Consider the following 14,988-nt stretch of genomic DNA (forward strand, 5'->3'; position numbering starts at 1 on the left):
ATCAAATCTGTAAGTGACTTTGGTAAAACAGAGATTAAGCTTTCAATATTTGGTCAAATCTTCTGTTTCTTGGCTTAATCCTCTACTAGACTCATTGCTATTGATGCCTTTGAAAGCATTTGAGCTCATTTGAAGTCTAAGGCACCAGATCTGGACTCCCCGCATACTCTATTTTTTGCACACAAAACAGTGGATTAATTTGCTAATCAATGATTAATCAGTGCTAATCACTGTATTTTGGTACAATTGAGGGTTCAGATTAACCATTAGGTATCTGATACAGATCCCTATAACTTTAGATTACAATTTGGAGTTGGTTTGATACTCCAACCATTTCGTACAAATTGGTTACCCTTGATTTAATGTAATTTCTAGTGATTTTATGCTGATAAATTTATTATAATCATCTCTTAAACACTATATTGAGTTGTAAAAGGGTAGACACTGCCCTTGAATCTTGAAATTGGATCAAGAGGTAAGACCCCCTTGATTTAATGTAATTTTTGGTGATTTTATGCTGATAAATTTATTGTAATCATCTCTTAAACACCAAATTGAGTTGTAAAAGGGTAGACACTGCCCTTGAATCTTAAAATTGGATCAAGAGGTAAGACCCCCTTCACATCACCATGAGTACAGCACAAGAAATAGCCAAATTTAATGGGGAGCAGTTTTACACATGGCAGACAAAAACCATGTATTTACTCATGAGAAAAAATCTGTGGGGATTAGTTGAAGGAAGAGATGAATGCCCAGAGAGAGGGGAAAATGAGTGGAAGAGCAGGAATGAAAAAGCATTGGGACTTATTGCACTCAGTTTAAATGATGAAATCATTCATCACATCACAGGGATACAATGGGCAAAAGATGCATGGGATGAACTCAATAAATTATTTGGTACACAAGCAAAAAATTCAAAGATAAATCTGTTAATGCAATTCTACAAATTGGACATGAAGGAAAGTGAACCTTTAATCACACACTTAAACAAATATAAAAGCATTAAGCAACAGCTGGCAGCTATTGGCAAAAAGGTAGAAGATGATGAGGCACTAGCAGTGCTTTGGAAGAGTGTGGACAAAGGTGATTATGAAAACATTGTAGCAACACTAAAGAATGTACCTGAATTGAAGCTACATGAGATAGAAGCAGCTCTACTAGAGCAAGAGAGCAGAGGAAAAGAGAAGAAATGGCTCGACTCAACAGCAGGAGAAGAAAAAGCATTCTTCACCCTAGGAGGATTCTCTCAAGGACGAGGACGAGGAAGAGGCAGAGTAGGAGGAAGGACCTTCACTTGCCACAAATGTGAAAAGCCAGGACACATGGCGAGAGACTGTTACAGCAAACCTAGTGGAGAAGGAACGACATCGGCAAACTTCATGGAGGCTCCAAAGGAAGTGGAGTCGGATCATCTTTTCTGAGAGAGAGAGAGAGAGAGAGAGAGAGAGAGAGAGAGAGAGAGAGAGAGAGAGAGAGAGAGATATAGACCCCATAACCCAATGTAACCTGCCCCAACAAACTAAAACCACCTCTGAGCCACCGATGATGTAGGCCACGTGGTAGATGTATGTGTGAGCACTTTAGTCAAGGTCACGGGCACTTATAGTAGCCTTGGACACATAGAGAGAGAGAGCATCAAGGACTATGGAGTTTAGGGACTTGAGGCACTGGTCGCGGGCTATCAAGTAAGAGGGAAACTTGGTATAGGGTCCAGGTGTGCTAGAGAGTATTCACTTGAGGGGAGGTGTTGAAAATACAAGTGAATAGGGTGTGTGCGGGATTAAGCCCTTGGTTAGAGGCTGTAAAAGAGGATGTGTAAATGTAAAAGAACCTGTGAAAAGGTGAGAAGAATCTACTGGGAGAGAATAAAGGGTAGCATGAGAAGATTTAGGAAGTGTGGAGATATTCTGGGAAGTGTGGAGATATTCTGGGAAAATTGAAGAGGTGGAGAGAATCAAGAAAAGAGGTAGAGTGAATCATGGAGAAATCAATGGGATTTGATGCTTGATGTAAACTCTATAAATTGAGGCATTGCCCTAATGAGAATTTGCTGGTTTTTGAGTATCCATGCCTACATTAATCTATTTGCTAATTACCCACTAATTATATCTTAATTATTTGCTAATCACTTTGTTAATGATGTTGATTCTAGTGTTTGATCCACCATAGCACATCACAATGCTCAAATTTCAACACATCAGCCCATTCACTTTTGATGCAATGTGTAAATTTATATTGGCAATGTGTAAATTATTTGTATTAACTACTCTCAACATGTTCAAAATTTTGTCATGCTGAATTTTAACAAGGAATTTTTGTATCTCCATGTTGCAATGATGATCTCTAAGAGAACTCGATTTACGATAATGTCTTAACATTAAATGTTCCTTTCATTCTCCACAGTTCCAAATAAATTTGTCATGCCGAATTTTAACAAGGAATTTTTGTATCTCCATGTTGCAATGATGATCTCTAAGAGAACTTGCTTTATGGTAATGTCTTAACATTAAATGTTCCTTTCATTCTCCACGGTTTCGAATTCAAGCTATACTAAGTTTGTGTTGTAAAATTTAAGCAAACATGACTATGAGATAGAGATATGGAATAGGGTTCCATATTCAAGCTGACGAGGAGAGGCCTTATATTGTGTTGTAATGACTTGCACTATACAAGATCTATATTGCACTAATATGGGCTTATATGTAGAATTCAAAGTAACGTATATAATAATAGCCAATTATGGATTAATGTTGAAATCTAGACATTTTCAAGGTAGAGGGAGCAAGGATGCCCAAGATGTGTGGTTGCCATCGAAAGAAAAAAATGCAAAAAGAAGTAACATTTGTACAACATCATGTAGACTACAGATAACTCTTGAAATTTTATCATAGATGGAAAGGTTACAATCTCAAGGTTTCCACAACCTCTAGGATATGTGGTTCGATACAAGCAGAGTAAGTTTTGGAAGCTTCACTCCTGCTTTTGATTTTCCTACCATCTTACCATCTATCATAGATGGAAAGGTTACAATCTCAAGGTTTCCACTACCTCTAGGATATGTGGTTCGATACAAGCAGAGTAAGTTTTGGAAGCTTCACTCCTGCTTTTGATTTTCCTACCATCTAACTTAAAATAGAAATCCCTCGGTACGCCACTACACATAGATTGGATCTCTTGTCAAAGAAAGGCCAATGGTGGCCTATGGCTTTCTAGATTGACCACTAACGAGTCTCAACCTTGTAATTGGATGATAACATCGATGATGGAAGAATGTGTTCCATTACGCATGTCTTGATCCAAGCTTTGCTAGATGCCTCTCCATAGTCGCCATCTTCTGTAAAACGAAATCGCATACATAATGTTTGCGTCTCCCAATGAAAAACCTGGTTTTGATTTCACCTGAATGTAACATATGGTATTGTTACTTTACATTCAATGGCATCTTCTATAGATGTCTTCTTTACATCCCATCTCTCTCCCAAACATTGACCCAATCATTATCAAGGGACCTCACTTGATATGTTAACTTTGTTTGCTTGACACCCTCACATGATGCAAGCATATGTGCAAAGGAACTAAATGGTAAAAATCAACTCAAATGGACGTCCTTAGAACCTGTTTTGATGGTTTCATTTTGTTGCATGCATATCTGTTCTTATCTTATTCGTGTATGCTACAATGATGTCTGTGTAGGGACAAACCCATTCTTGGCTAGACAATGGTGGTAGTGAGATAGACTCTAGTCTATCAACATTATCATTTGCATTAGCAAAAACATACATGGAATTATAAAAGAAGATTCCCTATGCTGCAAAATGGCTAGGTGGGCTATCATATAGTAATGTGTCTATCTCTATATGAGATAGACTCTAGTCTATCAACATTATCATTTGCATTAGCAAAAACATACATGGAATTATAAAAGAAGATTCCCTACGCTGCTAAATGGCTAGGTGGGCTATCATATAGTAATGTGTCTATCTCTATATGGAAGACATTAATTCTTCCACTGATGCACTCTAGATTTTGCCATTCCTCCACATTCGATGGATATAAAGCTACAAGAAAATTTTAATGCTTAGCTATATCACACAAAACAATTAGGCATTGAACATAGAAAACAAAGACTACTTATTGAATCCTACTATTTGTCTTAGATCTTGTACCTTCATCGTGGTGATGTAGCATTATGTCCGTGTGCATATAAATATGTTGCACACAAGGACCTTGATTGCACCATTTGGCCATCTATAGAACTCCACGATCATACCTTTCCAATGCTTGTTAGAATCACCAATGTCTTTTCGTTTTACCTTGAATGCTCCTCAAGTGTTGGGTCTCATCGTGATCTAGTCTGACTTCCTAAACCACTAAGGGATCCAATTGCCACCATCAGCATCCTTCTTGTTATTGAAAAGCTCCACACTTTCAATGCCGTAGATGTGTTTTCTCCTATAGCTGATCTACAAAGGGAAAAGAGAACATTATTACCATTTTATTGAGCGTAACAATCTAAATGACAAAAATAAAGCTTTAAAGAAATGTTGTGAACCTTGCACTCCATTTGTCTTCTAGTCAAGTTGACAAAAAACCCTGTAAGTCTTCACAAATGATATACATCATGGTCAGGAAGATTAACGAACATAACAAAAAAAATAGAAATCATGATTAGCAAACATAGCTTAATAAAGTTTACCAAACTATTAAGATGGAATTAAAAAAGAGGTTGAGAGAAGAAGAAGAAGAGATGAAGCAGATATGGCGGAAATAAGTGATGCTATAAGAGAGAACTAAGTTCAAATTGTGGAGAACGACTTCAATCATACTAGCTTTCAATCAGTTTGTCCTCTTTTCCTAATATTCCTTCTGACATAAGTTTTGGTAAGTGGTATTTAGGCCTACATTCTTTTATTTTTGAGTTTTTTACCAATATATTTTATTCCTCTTTTTTGAACTCAAAATTTTGGGGACCACTATGACAAAAAAGATCCATGTTACATGGATCTAGAATCCAAGCACTCTCATTGGCTGGCCTTATATTATTTTAATGGGCTCTAAATGGACCCATTTGGTGCCCGAATTTTTCCTAATGTTAAGTATTATTTGCATAATAATATACTTTACAAAATACTTTAACCAATTCTCTTTCTCTTGTTTTGCAGGAAAAATGCAAAATCAAAGGAGAACATACTTTACATGGTGTTTGTTAACACCACCCTCTTGTATGATTATCAACCTCTAGCAATCCATTACATCACTAAATGGTGTTTATTAACAACACCAATTATATGATTCTCAATCTCTCGACACCCTTTACGCACATCGTCACTACTACATTTAGGTGCTTCCCAAAATTAACAGAATTTCCCATAGTTAACAGAATTTTCCAAAATAAACAAAACTCATCCAATTTTAAAATTTTCAAAATGCTTGATTTTTTCCACTTTATCTAATATGAATATCGGTATCATCTTTTCACCTTCTTTGGTTGCTTTATCATAATATATATGTGTGTGTGTGTGTGTGCGCATTTGGGGGACGTGTGTGGGTTAATATAAGAATGCAATTATACATAAATTATTTTACACATATATAGTGAGTGGTCTTGTCCTTTTTTCTCTCAAAGAATATATTTATACATATATAAACACTATTGTGAGAAAAATAGGTAATTGACAAGGGTTACATAAAGATATTTGCTCCCCAAATGTGTAAAATCTAGAAAATGGCTTAAAAACTTAGTTTTTTGAAAACACATCTATAATTCCATGTGTAGATTTAAAAATTTCATGAATTTTGATTATTTTTTCAAGATTCAGAACATGTGTGACCTTCATAGATTTATGAACTGCTATTGTTTATGACATAAAAATAAACTTGACTTAAAAAATGGCATAGGAATCTACACAACTTAAAGAAATATCAATCTTTTTCAAATCAATTTTATTTTATAAATTTCATTAATGTAAGACAATTTTTTTAATGGACTTTCCTGGGATAAATTCTACCACTATGCATAAATATACATATTATTTGAGAAGAACTTAGAAAATATTAGAATACATAACATTATAAGCTCCATAATTTATGTAAAAATCCTACAAACATCCTTGAGTCTATTTCTAGACCCAAATAGCCAAGCCTTGAGTGTATACTTACCTTGACAATTTGCATGACATAATTACTTGCTTTATTATTTATAAGCAGGTAGTGGCATGATATACAACCACCAATGCTAAGAGTTTAAAGAGGTCAGCTTATAGGTGTGCAAAGGTACACTTCTATTAATATACATGTAGCAGACAGTAACTATGGAGGGTCTGAGTAAACCTAAGCATGTTAAAAGAGTATAGAATTAAAATATTTTTTTTGGGAGGACAATTTTAGAGGCATAAATCATATAGCCTATAAGTGTAACTTTTGACCCACGTAGGCATTTGTTGTCATGAAGGAAATTCTTGTTATGCAATATGGATTATAATGATGGCAGGAACAAATTGTAGCCTAATCATGTAGATATGTGGTGGTGGAAAAAAATCATAGTATGCATATGTTGATGTTTGATCCAGATAGCCATTATCATGAACGTAGGTGATTGTATGTCTAAGAGTAGTGTAGGAATGAGCTCTAGTCACAATTATTTAGAGTACATGTGAAGGATGTTGAGAGATGGTATGTCTAAGGGTAGTGTAGAATGAGCTCTAGTTATTTTTCCTTCTGGTCAGGGCCCTTGGTTGTAGGGTTTGCCACCCATTTTCACATGTTTATTATTAGCTACTCATGAGTCCTTTTTAGATCAAGTCGGCCAGCTCCTGTAGGGGCTATAAAGGCCAGGCTCTTATCTCATTTGTAGATACTTTGACATGGGCTTCAGTTCCTTCCTTACAGGAGTAGTTGTTCATCATGCCCTCACCTACCGGGACCACCCCTTGCATAGGGATGTTTGTATCATTGCTTCTTCATCATTATGCAGATTCATTTCTTTCTCTGTGTGCCTATGTCTCACGCTTTCCGCTGTGCACTTTGACATGTGCATATGCTATTGTCACTTTTATTCCAGCACATTTTGGAGGCTCATGGCCCCTACTTTGCAAATCACGGAAGCTTAGCTATTTGGTTGACCCAAGGCATGGAGCAGTCACATTGGCAAGCTTGTTGTGGGTTTTAGAAGGCTACCTCTCATGGTGGTGGAATCCATGAAGTCAGTGCATTGAGATAATTACTCATGTCGTGGTATAGGAGGATTGGAGTTAGGATAGAGTAGAAAAAAGAAGCCAAAGCCAATAGAACACAATGAATTCACGGGGCTTAATGCTTTAAATATTGAAAATTCTAAATCAATGACTTCAGTAAAATTTTGATTTGTTTCAATTTATGCTTCTCTATCACCTCCCAAGGATACTTTCAAACTTTTAGACACTAAAAACATGGCCATAATAGAGCTGAATCAAAAAAGGCCATACTCCAGAAGTGTCATTGTATTATATAAAAAAGTGATGCTTTTACAACGATGGATAGGATTCTACTACTACTCTTGATCCTACCTAGCATCCTCTGGTGCTTGAAGCTTTTGCCTCTTTCTAGATGGCTTGGCATCATCTTGTTATCATAGAATTGATGGAACTCTTGGTCTTTTGAATCTAAGAAGCTTTCTTTTGCCATATTCACTTAGCATCTTGGGATCCCTGATTCCACATGTTAATCCATATGTGGTGTAGGCTAAGTACTATTTTCTCCTTAGAGAATACACTTTGGGGCCTCGCCCGAAGGTTTGCACCACTACCTGCTTCTTTAGATGCATGATTTTATCTACATTTCACATGACAGGGAATCCCCCAGGATATCTAGATAATGTTTTGATTGCAAATAATGGGAATTTAGCTTTGTCCTTTGAGAACATTTTGTGGAAGATAATGACCTCTGGAAATTTAAGCCGGTTAATGTACTCGCCCAGTTATCCATAAGCCAACAAACCAAATGCACTATCTAGCAGCTTCATCACAATATTGAAAATTATTTTAATCATACCTTTTGATTCTCATCTTTAGTAAATCATTTGTCCATAAGTTGATTGATGACTTGGCATCTTGGATAGTTGAAGACTCCTCTTCCCTTTACGGACTATTTAGTCTTTGTTAAACATCTTGAAATTCCTCTTCACTAGGAAGGTTGGCTTCATAGTGACTAGCATCCTTATACATCATTGATAATATCTGAGCAAAAGTATGGTACTGACTGTCCTTGACATTTGAATCCAATAGAAGATACTTATCCACACTTGGATTGACAACAACGAAATCATCTTCTTCTTCAAGATTATGTGCGATGATGGTGAGATAGTAGTCCTCCCTGATGTCAAACAACGCTTGAATATCTATTAGGAGGACATATTGGTGGTCAATAAGGTTGGAACGTGCCCTATTTCCACTACCGCACCAGGCTCCTCGTGAGCAGCTATAACAACTGGGGTGCCTTCTCTTCTGAGGGCATCAATATCAAACTGCTTACCTAGTTCCCTCTCCGAGGCAAAGTCAATCTCCTCTAAAACCTAGTGAACCTCATCATCTTCTGCTCTTAAAGGTTCCTCTGACCTTTCCTCATCTCCTTATGTTAAACCTTTCTCATCCTCAAGCAACAAATGCAAATAGCAAATAAACCAATATAACACAATATGGGGGTTTCAATTTGTTGGAACTCTTTTCATCGCATTGTAGTGCATTGAATCCAAATATGTTGTTGCGTTTGTTTGATTTTTAATGCAACACAACACGATTTACTGGTTTGAATATGTTGTTTGTTTGCATATAGCATTGTATTTGGGATAATTTTTCATGTTTGAGTTTGCTTCATTATTGATTCAATACAACGTGATATGGAACATTTTACGTGTTGGATGTCCTCTTATCGCGTTGTAGTGAATTTTATAGAACATGTTTTCATTGTTTGTCACTTGACCCTTTTTTGCATGTCAGAGCTCCTTTGTTTGTGAATGTAGTACAATTTGATATGGGGGATTCAGTGTGTTCTTATCGCGTTGTAGTGATTTTTGTTAAAAATTTATCCTTAGTAGTCCTTTAAGTCTATTTTGCGTGTTGTAGTTCCTTTGATTGTTAATGCAGTACATTGCAATATGGGGGATTCAATGTGTTTGAAGTACTTTCATTGCATTGTAGTGAGTTTTATTAAAAAACTATCCTTCATGGTCCTTTAGGCCTATTTTACGTATTGGAGGTCATTTCATTGTTAATGCAGTACAATGCGATAATGGGGGATTCAGTGTGTGTTTGAAATCCTCTTATTGCGTTATAGTGAGTTTTGTTCAAAAATTATCCTTAGTGGTTCTTTAAGCCTATTTTGCGTGTTGGAGTTCCTTTGATTGTGAATGCTGTACAACATGATATGGGGTATTCAGTGTGTCAAAAGTCCCCTTATCGCATTGTAGTGAGTTTTGTTCAAAATTTGTTCTTATCGTTCCTTTGAGCCGATTTTATGTGTTGGAGTTTCCTTTAACAACACGAATTTAATACAACACATATGTTTGTTTTCTACATATCACGTTGTAGTGATATTTATCCAAAAATTTTCCTACTTGGTCATTTGAGCCATCCGTCTAAATCTTTTATAGACGGTGCGGACACAAAGAAGACATCGAGGGTCTCCTCATCTAAGGATCCCAAAATAGGGTAGAAATCTCAGAAAGATAGACCAAGGAAGAATATTTCCAGCCTTCGCTCAATGAGGACTCGAGGATACGAGAGCAGCAAAGCTCCATCTTACGTGAGCTGCGAAAGGTGCAAAGGCACATGCAGTGCGCCATTCCAAAGCTTCCATTCTAACGCCTTGTCAGATCTATTTGTGAAAGGAACTATTATAATGTGCATTGGCAGGCCTTGGCATTGGGGTGCTTGCATAAGGCTAGATGTAAGACTATATAGAGCCACAACAATTAAGACTCTAATTAACAATATTATGCCATGAGAGCTTGATATGCCATATGCATTAGTGCCCCTCCACAATGGCCAAGACCAATGTCGCTGCTGCAAGACAATATTCACAAACGCCGCCACAAGTGATAGGGAGTGGATTCACCTTGGAGATTCGTCGTCCCCTCAGAGGGAGCAAGCACAACAAGAGCACTCCCCTGCACAACAAGAGCAGGCTTCCCATACCAGACAATAATATTATGCATCATGTTGAAAATACAAGTGAATAGGGTGTGTGCGGGAACAAGCCCTTGGTTAGAGGCTGTAAAAGAAGATGTATAAATGTGAAAGAACCTGTGAAAAGGTGAGAAGAATCTACCGGGAGAGAATAAAGGGTAGCATGAGAAGATATAGGAAGTGTGGAGATATTCTGGGAAGTGTGGAGATATTCTGGGAAAAGTGAAGAGGTGGAGAGAATCAGGGAAAAGAGGTGGAGTGAAGCATAGAGAAATCAATGGGATTTGATGCTTGATGTAAACTCTATAAATTGAGGCATTGCCCTAATGAGAATTTGCTGGTTTTTGAGTATCCATGCCTACATTAATCTATTTGCTAATTACATCTTAATTATTTACTAATCACTTTGTTGATGATGTTGATTCTAGTGTTTGATCCACCATAGCACATCACAATGATCAAATTTCAACATGGTATCAGAGCCATACTAATTTGTGAGCCCATTATCTTGCTAATTATTTTGCTAATTAGGATTAGTAGAAAATTATAATTTTTCCTCTTTTTTCAACTCACCTCTGTACCACCAGCTGGTGGAGGAGCTCTAGCTCCTTGCATACTCAATCATTGGCCAAACCCTTCTAGCCCAAGGTAGCTAACCCAAAGGGGCTCCAGCCTATGCAATCAAAAGCGCAAACCGCCCACGCTAGCTCTCAATTTTTGCAGATTTGCAGGCGTCAATTTTCTGAGGGGAATTTGAGATCTTCTCTTCCACAAGTCAAATCAGTCTAATTCCTCTTAGCCCCGAGGGTTTTCAAGCATGCTCTACAAGCTGGTGAAGACAGAATTTAATTTCATCAAGTCTACAGTGAGATCCAAGCTCTTCATCAAATCTGCAAGTGACTTTGGTAAAACAGAGATTAAGCTTTCAATATTTGGTCAAATCTTCTGTTTCTTGGCTTAATCCTCTACTAGACTCATTGCTATTGATGCCTTTGAAAGCGTTTGAGCTCATTTGAAGTCTAAGGCACCAGATCTGGACTCCCCGCATACTCTGTTTTTTGCACAAATAGTGGATTAATTTGCTAATCAATGATTAATCAGTGCTAATCACTATATTTTGGTACAATTGAGGGTTCAAATTAACCATTAGGTATCTGATACAGATCCCTATAAATTTAGATTGCAATTTGGAGTTGGTTTGATACTCCAGCCATTTCGTACAAATTGGTTACCCTTGATTTAATGTAATTTCTGGTGATTTTATGCTGATAAATTTATTGTAATCATCTCTTAAACACTATATTGAGTTGTAAAAGGGTAGACACTGCCCTTGAATCTTGAAATTGGATCAAGAGGTAAGACCCCCTTGATTTAATGTAATTTTTGGTGATTTTATGCTGATAAATTTATTGTAATCATCTCTTAAACACCAAATTGAGTTGTAAAAGGGTAGACACTGCCCTTGAATCTTGAAATTGGATCAAGAGGTAAGACCCCCTTCACATCACCATGAGTACAGCACAAGAAATAGCCAAATTTAATGGGGAGCAGTTTTACACATGGCAGACAAAAACCATGTATTTACTCATGAGAAAAAATCTGTGGGGATTAGTTGAAGGAAGAGATGAATGCCCAGAGAGAGGGGAAAATGAGTGGAAGAGCAGGAATGAAAAAGCATTGGGACTTATTGCACTCAGTTTAAATGATGAAATCATTCATCACATCACAGGGATACAATGGGCAAAAGATGCATGGGATGAACTCAATAAATTATTTGGTACACAAGCAAAAAATTCAAAAATAAATCTGTTAATGCAATTCTACAAATTGGACATGAAGGAAAGTGAACCTTTAATCACACACTTAAACAAATATAAAAGCATTAAGCAACAGCTGGCAGCTATTGGCAAAAGGTTAGAAGATGATGAGACACTAGCAGTGCTTTGGAAGAGTGTGGACAAAGGTGATTATGAAAACATTGTAGCAACACTAAAGAATGTACCTGAACTGAAGCTACACGAGATAGAAGCAGCTCTACTAGAGCAAGAGAGCAAAGGCAAAGAGAAGAAATGGCTCGACTCAACAGCAGGAGAAGAAAAAGCATTCTTCACCCGAGGAGGATTCTCTCAAGGACAAGGACGAGGAAGAGGCAGAGTAGGAGGAAGGACCTTCACTTGCCACAAATGTGGAAAGCCAGGACACATGGCGAGAGACTGCTACAGCAAACCTAGTGGAGAAGGAACGACATCGGCAAACTTCATGGAGGCTCCAAAGGAAGTGGAGTCGGATCATCTTTTCTGCGAGAGAGAGAGAGAGAGAGAGAGATAGACCCCATAACCCAATGTAACCTGCCCCAACAAAGTAAAACCACCTCTGAGCCACCGATGATGTAGGCCATGTGGTAGATGTATGTGTGAGCACTTTAGTCAAGGTCACGGGCACTTATAGTAGCCTTGGACACATAGAGAGAGAGAGCATCAAGGACTATGGAGTTTAGGGACTTGAGGCACTGGTCGCGGGCTATCAAGTAAGAGGGAAACTTGGTATAGGGTCCAGGTGTGCTAGAGAGTATTCACTTGAGGGGAGGTGTTGAAAATACAAGTGAATAGGGTGTGTGCGGGATCAAGCCCTTGGTTAGAGGCTGTAAAAGAGGATGTGTAAATGTGAAAGAACCTGTGAAAAGGTGAGAAGAATCTACTGGGAGAGAATAAAGGGTAGCATGAGAAGATTTAGGAAGTGTGGAGATATTCTGGGAAAAGTGAAGAGGTGGAGAGAATCACGGAAAAGAGGTAGAGTGAATCAGCGAAAAGAGGTAGAGTGAATTATGGAGAAATCAATGGGATTTGATGCTTGATGTAAACTCTATAAATTGAGGCATTGCCCTAATGAGAATTTGCTGGTTTTTGAGTATCCATGCCTACATTAATCTATTTATTATGTCTTAATTATTTGCTAATCACTTTGTTAATGATGTTGATTCTAGTGTTTGATCCACCATAGCACATCACAATGCTCAAATTTCAACACATCAGCCCATTCACTTTTGATGCAATGTGTAAATTTATATTGGCAATGTGTAAATTATTTGTATTAACTACTCTCAACATGTTCTATATTTTGTCATGCCGAATTTTAACAAGGAATTTTTGTATCTCCATGTTGCAATGATGATCTCTAAGAGAACTCGATTTACGATAATGTCTTAACATTAAATGTTCCTTTCATTCTCCACACTTCCAAATAAATTTGTCATGCCGAATTTTAACAAGGAATTTTTGTATCTCCATGTTGCAATGATGATCTCTAAGAGAACTTGCTTTATGGTAATGTCTTAACATTAAATGTTCCTTTCATTCTCCATGGTTTCGAATTCAAGCTATACTAAGTTTGTGTTGTAAAATTTAAGCAAACATGACTATGAGATAGAGATATGCAATACGGTTCCATATTCAAGCTGACGAGGAGAGACCTTATATTGTGTTGTAATGACTTGCACTATACAAGATCTATATTGCACTAATATGGGCTTATATGTAGAATTCAAAGTAACGTATATAATAATAGCCAATTATGGCTTAATGTTGAAATCTAGACATTTTCAAGGTAGAGGGAGCAAGGATGCCCAAGATGTGTGGTTGCCATCGAAAGAAAAAAATGCAAAAAGAAGTAACATTTGTACAACATCATGTAGACTACAGATAACTCTTGAAATTTTATCATAGATGGAAAGGTTACAATCTCAAGGTTTCCACAACCTCTAGGATATGTGGTTCGATACAAGCAGAGTAAGTTTTGGAAGCTTCACTCCTGCTTTTGATTTTCCTACCATCTAACTTAAAATAGAAATCCCTCGGTACACCACTACACATCGATTGGATCTCTTGTCAAAGAAAGGCCAATGGTGGCCTATGGCTTTCTAGATTGACCACTAACGAGTCTCAACCTTGTAATTGGATGATAACATCGATGATGGAAGAATGTGTTCCATTACGCATGTCTTGATCCAAGCTTTGCTAGATGCCTCTCCATAGTCGCCATCTTCTGTAAAACGAAATCGCATACATAATGTTTGCGTCTCCCAATGAAAAACCTGGTTTTGATTTCACCTGAATGTAACATATGGTATTGTTACTTTACATTCAATGGCATCTTCTATAGATGTCTTCTTTACATCCCATCTCTCTCCCAAACATTGGTTCACCCAAACATTATCAAGGGACCTCACTTGATATGTTAACTTTGTTTGCTTGACACCCTCACATGATGCAAGCATATGTGCAAAGGCACTAAATGGTAAAAACCAACTCAAATGGACCTCCTTAGAACCTGTTGATGGTTTTATTTTGTTGCATGCATATCTGTTCTTATCTTATTCGTGTATGCTACAATGATGTCTGTGTAGGGACAAACCCATTCTTGGCTAGACAATGGTGGTAGTGAGATAGACTCTAGTCTATCAACATTATCATTTGCATTAGCAAAAACATACATGGAATTATAAAAGAAGATTCTCGATGCTGCTAAATGGCTAGGTGGGCTATCATATAGTAATGTGTCTATCTCTATATGGAAGACATTAATTCTTCCACTGATGCACTCTAGATTTTGCCACTCCTCCACATTCGATGGATATAAAGCTACAAGAAAATTTTAATGCTTAGCTATATCACACAAAACAATTAGGCATTGAACATAGAAAACAAAGACTACTTATTGAATCCTACTATTTGTCTAAGATCTTGTACCTTCATCGTGGTGATGTAGCATTATGTCCGTGTGCATATAAATATGTTGCACACAAGGACCTTGATTGCACCATTTGGCCATC

The sequence above is a fragment of the Cibotium barometz genome, chromosome 24 (genome assembly GCF_041138505.1).
Source record: "Cibotium barometz isolate CiBa-2024 chromosome 24, ASM4113850v1, whole genome shotgun sequence".
Classification (NCBI taxonomy): Eukaryota; Viridiplantae; Streptophyta; class Polypodiopsida; order Cyatheales; family Cibotiaceae; genus Cibotium; species Cibotium barometz.